The following is a 6,775-nucleotide window of genomic DNA, read 5'->3' on the forward strand; positions in this document are numbered from 1 at the left end:
TTTTCTTGGAATTTTTCTTTGTGGGAAGGTGTTTGGTAGTAGTCCAATTCAGTTTTGTTATTAGACGTATGGCTATTCAGGTTTTGTTTCATCTTGTCAGTTTTGGTAAGTTGTATTTTTAAAGACGTTTGTTTTTTTCCTTTCATTTATTGATATAATTGTTTATAAGATTCCATTGTAATCCTTCTAATGTCTGTAGGCTCTGTAGTGGTAGAGCTCTTCATTAATTTCTTGTGTTGTTAGTACACTTTTTTTTCTTGACCAATATCATTCTTGGTTTACCAGTATTGTTACCTTTTCAAATAATAACATTGCTAGTTTTCTCCATTTATCTTCTCTATTTCATTTGTTCTTTTCCTTATGATTTTCTGTCTTCCACATTTTTGCTCTTTTTTTTAGCTTCTTAAAGTGGAATCTTAAGTTATATATTTTAGACATTTCTTGTTTTTGTTTTTTAACTTAAGCATTCAAAACTATCACTTTTCCTGTAAGCATTGCTATATTCCACAAATTTTGATAATGTTGTATTTTTCGTTACTCAATTTGAAATAATTTCTAGTTTGCTTTGTAATTTCTTTTTTTGACATGTGGGTTACATAAAAGTGCATGTAATTTTCAAATATTTCCAATGATTTTAGGTACCTTACTGATTTCCAACTTAATCTCCTTTGGAGGCCAGATAATATATTCTGTATGATTTTAATCCCTTTAAATTTATTGAATCTTTTTTTATGGTCTGTCTTGGTAAATGAACCTTTTACAGTTGAAAAGAATGTATTGTGCAGTCGTTGGGTATAGTATTCTGTAAATATCAATAGGTTAAGGTGTTTTTCTGGCCTTTTCAAATTATTTCTGTATTTGCTGGGTTATTTTTGTTTTTGTTTTGTTTTTTTTTTTGGGTGGGAAGGGCTTATCGTTTTATCAGTTGCTGAGAGGTTAAAATATCCAATTTCTGTTTCATGCAATTGTCTTTTCCGCCTTTAATTCTGTCAATTTTTGGCTTGTGTTTTGAAGCTGTGTTATTAGGCACATACAATATATAATACGTCTTCCTGATGAATTGATCTTTTTATCATTTGAAATATTTATCTTTCTCTTTGGTGATACTTTGTTTTTGGGTCTACATTATGTGGGGTTGATACAACTACTTCAGTTTTCTTGAGCTTACTATTCCCATTATATATCTTTTTTCTCTTAGTGTGGTGCATTACATTGGTTTTTGTATGTTGAACCATCTTTGCTTTCCTGGGAATAAATCCCATTTTGTTATGGTATATAGTTCTTTGAATATGCTCTTGAGTTTAATTTGCTAATGTTTAGGTGAGTCTTGAAACATTCAATTTTTTTTATTAAAAATTTTTTTAAAATATTTTGTTTGTCAGGGAGAGCACATGCATGCACAGAATTAGGGGGGAGTGGCAGACAGAGGGAGGGGCAGGCTCCCTGCTGAGCGAGGAGTTCATTGTGGACCTCCATCCCAGGACCATGCACTGAGCCAAAGGCAGACTCTTAACTGACTGAGCCACCCAGGCGTCCCAAGTCTTGAAACATTTTTATTTTTTAATTTTTTTAAAGATTTTATTTATTTTTTTGAGAGAGAGACAGTGAGAGAGAGCATGAGCGAGGAGAAGGTCAGAGAGAGAAGCAGACTCCCCGTGGAGCCGGGAGCCCAATGTCGGACTCAATCCCGGGACTCCGGGATCATGACCTGAGCCGAAGGCAGTCGTCCAACCAACTGAGCCACCCAGGCGTCCCTGGAACATTTTTAAAAATAGTTATTTTGGTTGATACAATCCAGTCTTAGTAAATGCCAGGGGTTATGTTCATTTTTTAAATGGAGAGTGTGTATTGCATGGTATTGCTTATACTTGATCTTATGCTTATAAACTGCCTTATTTGGATTACGCCTGAGTTAAGTGAGTTTATGGTTACCCTAAAGCTATAGGCAGGTCCATAATATAACTTTGAAAGGCTTAATTTCACATTTGAGCAACAGAGATTAATTTCACATATGCTAGTTTAAATCATACAATTAAACATTGGTGAGTTTGATACAGTTTTCAGTTCTAGTATGTAAGATGCGTATTCTAGGGCACCTCGGTAGCCCAGTTGGTTAAGAGTCTGCCTTCGGCTCATGTCATGATCCCAGGGTCTTGGGATCTAGCCCCATGTCTGGCTCCTTGCTCAGAGGGGATCCAGCTTCTCCTTCTCACTCTACCTGCTGCTCCCCCTGCTTGTGCTCTCTCTCCAATCAGTCAAGCTTTAAAAAAAAAAGATGTGTATTCTGCAACTAGAGCATAGGTAAGTTGTCAAAACATTCTGAATTATTTAGATTAACATAATTTTAGTCTCAGAGGTACTATAATTTGAAATAACAGTTTCTTGTTATGATTCAATTGAAACTTCATTTCTGGCATTATGTATTCTTAACACTAAATTTTTAGTGTGTGTGCTACAACAACCAATATTTAGTGTTTCTTTAGAATTATTTGTGAATGTATTTCTTTCATTTTTATATTTGCAAAATTTATATCTTGATGTCACTGCTTGAGATGGAAACATATTAGTTTATAATTTTACATAAAGGCATAAATGAGAATTGATCCCCTGTGCCATTCTTTTTTTTTTTTTTTTTTTAAGATTTTATTTCTTTGACACGCAGAGAGAGAGATCACGAGTAGGTAGAGAGGCAGCCGGAGAGAAAGGAGGAAGCAGGCTCCCTGTTGAGCAGAAAGCCCAATGTGGGGCTCAATCCCAGGACGCTCCTGAGCAGAAGGCAGAGGCACAACCCACTGAACCACCCAGATGCCCCTGCTGTGCCATTCTTTTTGGATTGGTTCTCAACTTCTGCTTCCCGCTGCATCAGATCCATCCCCACCTCAAACTAAATCTGGTAGATAGCCTAGCATTCTGTATTGCTCCATATATTGATCTCTCTGTTCATATAATCTCATATAAATAATTGTGTTCCCAATTACGTATATAGGCTTGTTGTCCTGATCAGTTTGGGGGAAAAAAAATGGGATCGTTATACATACTAGTTTGCAACTTTCTGTTTTTATTAATACTTCAGAGAAATCCACCATCTAAGATGTAATTCTGCTGTTCATCTAATGTATAAGTCTAATTATATTATTTTTATGACTCCATAATAAATGCTTCGTGGTGTGTTGTGTAAAACTTATTTAAGCATTCCCACATTTACAGGAATATTGTTTCCATTTCTTTCATATTTTAAACAAGGATGCAGCTTTGAATATGTTCTTAACTTCCAGATGCTTGTATTTCTGTGGGATAGATTTGCAGAAATAGAATTGCTGGGTTGAAGGTAGGTGTTGCCAAATAGCTCTCAAAAAACTTTTCTAGTAGCAATGTGTGAGAAAACTTTTCTTTCCCCATATGTCTCTGCCAGATAGTGGGCTATAGTTTTTAAAACATTTGTAAGTCAAGAAGACGTGATGTTACATTTTATTTATTTATTTATTTATTTATTTATTTATTTTAATTTATTTGCCAGAGAGAGTGAGCGCGGAAGCCAGTACACACAAGCAGGCAGAGAGGCAGGCAGAGACATTGAGAGAAGCAGGCTCCCTGTCAAGCAAGGAGCTGGATGCGGGACTCGATCCCAGGACCCCGGGATCATGACCTGAGCCGAAGGCAGTGGCTTAAACCACTGAGCCACCCAAGTGTCCCGTGATGTTACATTTTAAATCAGAATTTTCCTGATTATTAATGATTTTAAACCTCTTTTCTTGTGTTTGTGAACATTTGTGAATCATTGTTTTCATATCCTTGGCCCAAATTCTATTGTTTGTCTTTTTCAAATTGTAGGTGCTCACTGTGTATAAAACATTAATACCCTTTACCGGTGTTGCAAATGTTTTCATTTTCCCCCAGGTATGAAAACTTTAATTTATATGAATTACTTTATACTTCTTAGTTTTGAGTTGTGAATAAGATGTTGCCCATACTCTTCTCCCACAGATTTTTATTGTCTTTTCTTTACAATTCATGTTCATCTTGTGTTCATTTTTTTAAGTCTTATACCTTAGGGCTCCCAGGTATTTTCCTACAAGATTACTAGCACTTTCTAAAAAATTAAAGGGGGGGCGCCTGGGTGGCTCAGTGGGTTAAGCCGCTGCCTTCGGCTCGGGTCGTGATCTCGGGGTCCTGGGATCGAGTCCCACATCGGGCTCTCTGCTCGGCGGGGAGCCTGCTTCCCTCTCTCTCTCTCTCTCTGTGCCAGCCTCTCTACCTACCTGTGATCTCTCTCTGACAAATAAATAAATAAAATCTTTAAAAAAAAAAAAAATAAATAAAAATAAAAATAAAAAATTAAAGGGATCATTCATTTTCCACTGATTTGAGTGACTGCCCTTACTGCATTCAGAATTTTCATTTTTATGGTATTCTGTTAACTATTATTTTATTGATAGTATTCTGTTTGTATATTAATACTATGTTGAGTTTTCTTTGATGACCTGTTTTGACACTTTTAAGCAGGTTCAACTTACCCTATTTCATCTTTGGTTGGTCTGGTAGCAACCAGTTCTTAAATATAAATGTGGTAATTTCTTCCTTAAAAATACAACCAAACCCTTTGAGTTCTAATTTGAATGACATGAAATTTGATAATATAGGGGACAACTGACATTCCTACTATAGTCCTCTTCAAATACATCATAGTGTTTATGCTTTTTAATAAGAATGTATAGGGGTGCCTGAATGGTGCAGATGGGTGAGTGTCTGACTCTTGGTTACATCTTAGGTCATGATCTCAGGGTCCTTTGATCAAGCCCTGCCTCAGGCTCCACACTCAGCAAGAGTCTGTTGGAGATTCTTTCTTCCTCTCCTGTTATCACACACGTGTGTTCTCTCTCTCCGATCCTTGGGAAAAAAAGTATAGCTTACATATATGAGTGCGAAATTCTTTAATCCTTCAAAAGTATTATATAGGTCTAGACTTTTTAAATGATCACTGGTGGCTGGAAGTTGGTTGGGGAAGAGATGGCGGAGAATGAGATTTAGGTCAGAAACTTCCTGGTACCGTGGGCTTTCCCATCTAGATCCTTATTTTGACTAATAGTTATTGTTTCACAGTTGAAAAGGACATTTGTTGTTGGTTTCATAGGCTCAGTTTAAGTGGCTTTCCCAGCTCATTCAAGTTTCTTCTTTTTTCAAGTTATCTACATTTTTAGTGTTTGTCTGTAGCAATTTATTTATGAAAAAGGGAAGAGGGGACTAATTATTCAAGACACCATTTAGGTTTTTGTTTTTTTTTTTTTTCTTTGAAGTTTTACTGAATTAGAATGGACATCCCATAAAGTGTACATATTTACAGTGTATAATTTATTAAGTTCTGACATAAGTGTAGACCTATAAAACACAAGTCACCCCAATCAAGATACTTTTTAAAAATGAGTGTCCTCTTTGAAATTGAAGTATAATTAACATATAATATTAGTTTCAGATATATATTGACATACATTGATTTGATATTTCTCAATATTGTGAAATGATCACCCTAGTAAGTCTAGTTAACATCATCCTTTTTTTTTTTTTTTTTTTTAAATAAGAACCTTTAAAAATGACTCTCAGCTTTCAGGTATGCAATATAGTAGTATTAACTAGAGTCATATGTGGAGCTGTATATTACATCCCCAGACCTTAATTATTTGATAACGGGAAGTTTGTTCCTTTTGATTGCCTTACCTGTTTTACCCACCCCTACACCCTGCCTCTGGCAACCACCAATCCACTCTCTGTATTTGTGAGTTCATAGTATTTTTCATGGTGGTTTGTTTTCGTTTCTGCTTTTGTTTTTGTTTTGAAGATTCCATGTTTAAGTGAGATCATACAGTATGTATCTTTTTCTGTCTCACTTCCCTTAGTGTAATGCCCTCAGGGTCCATCTGTGTTGTTACAGATGGCAAAATTTCGTTCTTTTCTATGCCTGAACAATTGTGTGTGAGTGCATGTGCATGCACACATATGTGCATGTGTCTCTGATTTTTGTAAAAATCCCTGCACCTGTCGATGGAGATATCTTAGTTATGGTAAACAGTGGTGCAGTGAACATGGAAATGCCGCTGTCTCTTGGAGATAGTGTTTGGTCCCTTTAGATAAAGAACCAGAAGTTGAATTGCTTGATCCTGTGGTAGTTCTACTTTGAGCTTTGTGAGGATACTGTTTTCCGTAGTGGTTACATCATATCCATTCTACCAGCAGTGCACAAGGGTTCCCTTTTCTTCCTCTCCTTGCCAGCAGTTGTCACTTCTCGTCTTCTAGTCTAGTCTTCTAGTCTTTTTGATAGTAGCCATTCTAACGGGTGTGAGGTGATAGAACTCACGATGGTTTTGATTGGCATTTCCCTGATGACTTGTGATGTTGAGCATTTTTTTTTCTAATGTGTCTGTTGGCCATCTGTATGTCTCCTTTGGAAAAATGTCTCCTCAGATCCTCTGGGCATTTTTAAATCAAACTAGATTTTGCTGTCGAGTTGTATAAGATATAGATGTATGTTTTACATCTATACAATATCTGTTGTATAGATACTGGATGTTAATCTCTCATCAGATATACGATATATAAATACTCTCCCCTGTTCACCAGGCTGCCTTTTCGTTTTGTTTTTTTCTTTGCTGTGCAGAAGTTGTTTAATTTGATTTAGTCTGAGTTGTTTGCTTTTGCTTTTGTTGCCAAATCAAAAAATTGTCAGCAAGACCTCAGTCAAGTAGCTTACTTGACAATGTTTTCTTCTAGGAGTTTTATGGTT

This window comes from Mustela lutreola, chromosome 17 (genome assembly GCF_030435805.1).
Source record: "Mustela lutreola isolate mMusLut2 chromosome 17, mMusLut2.pri, whole genome shotgun sequence".
NCBI lineage: Eukaryota > Metazoa > Chordata > Mammalia > Carnivora > Mustelidae > Mustela > Mustela lutreola.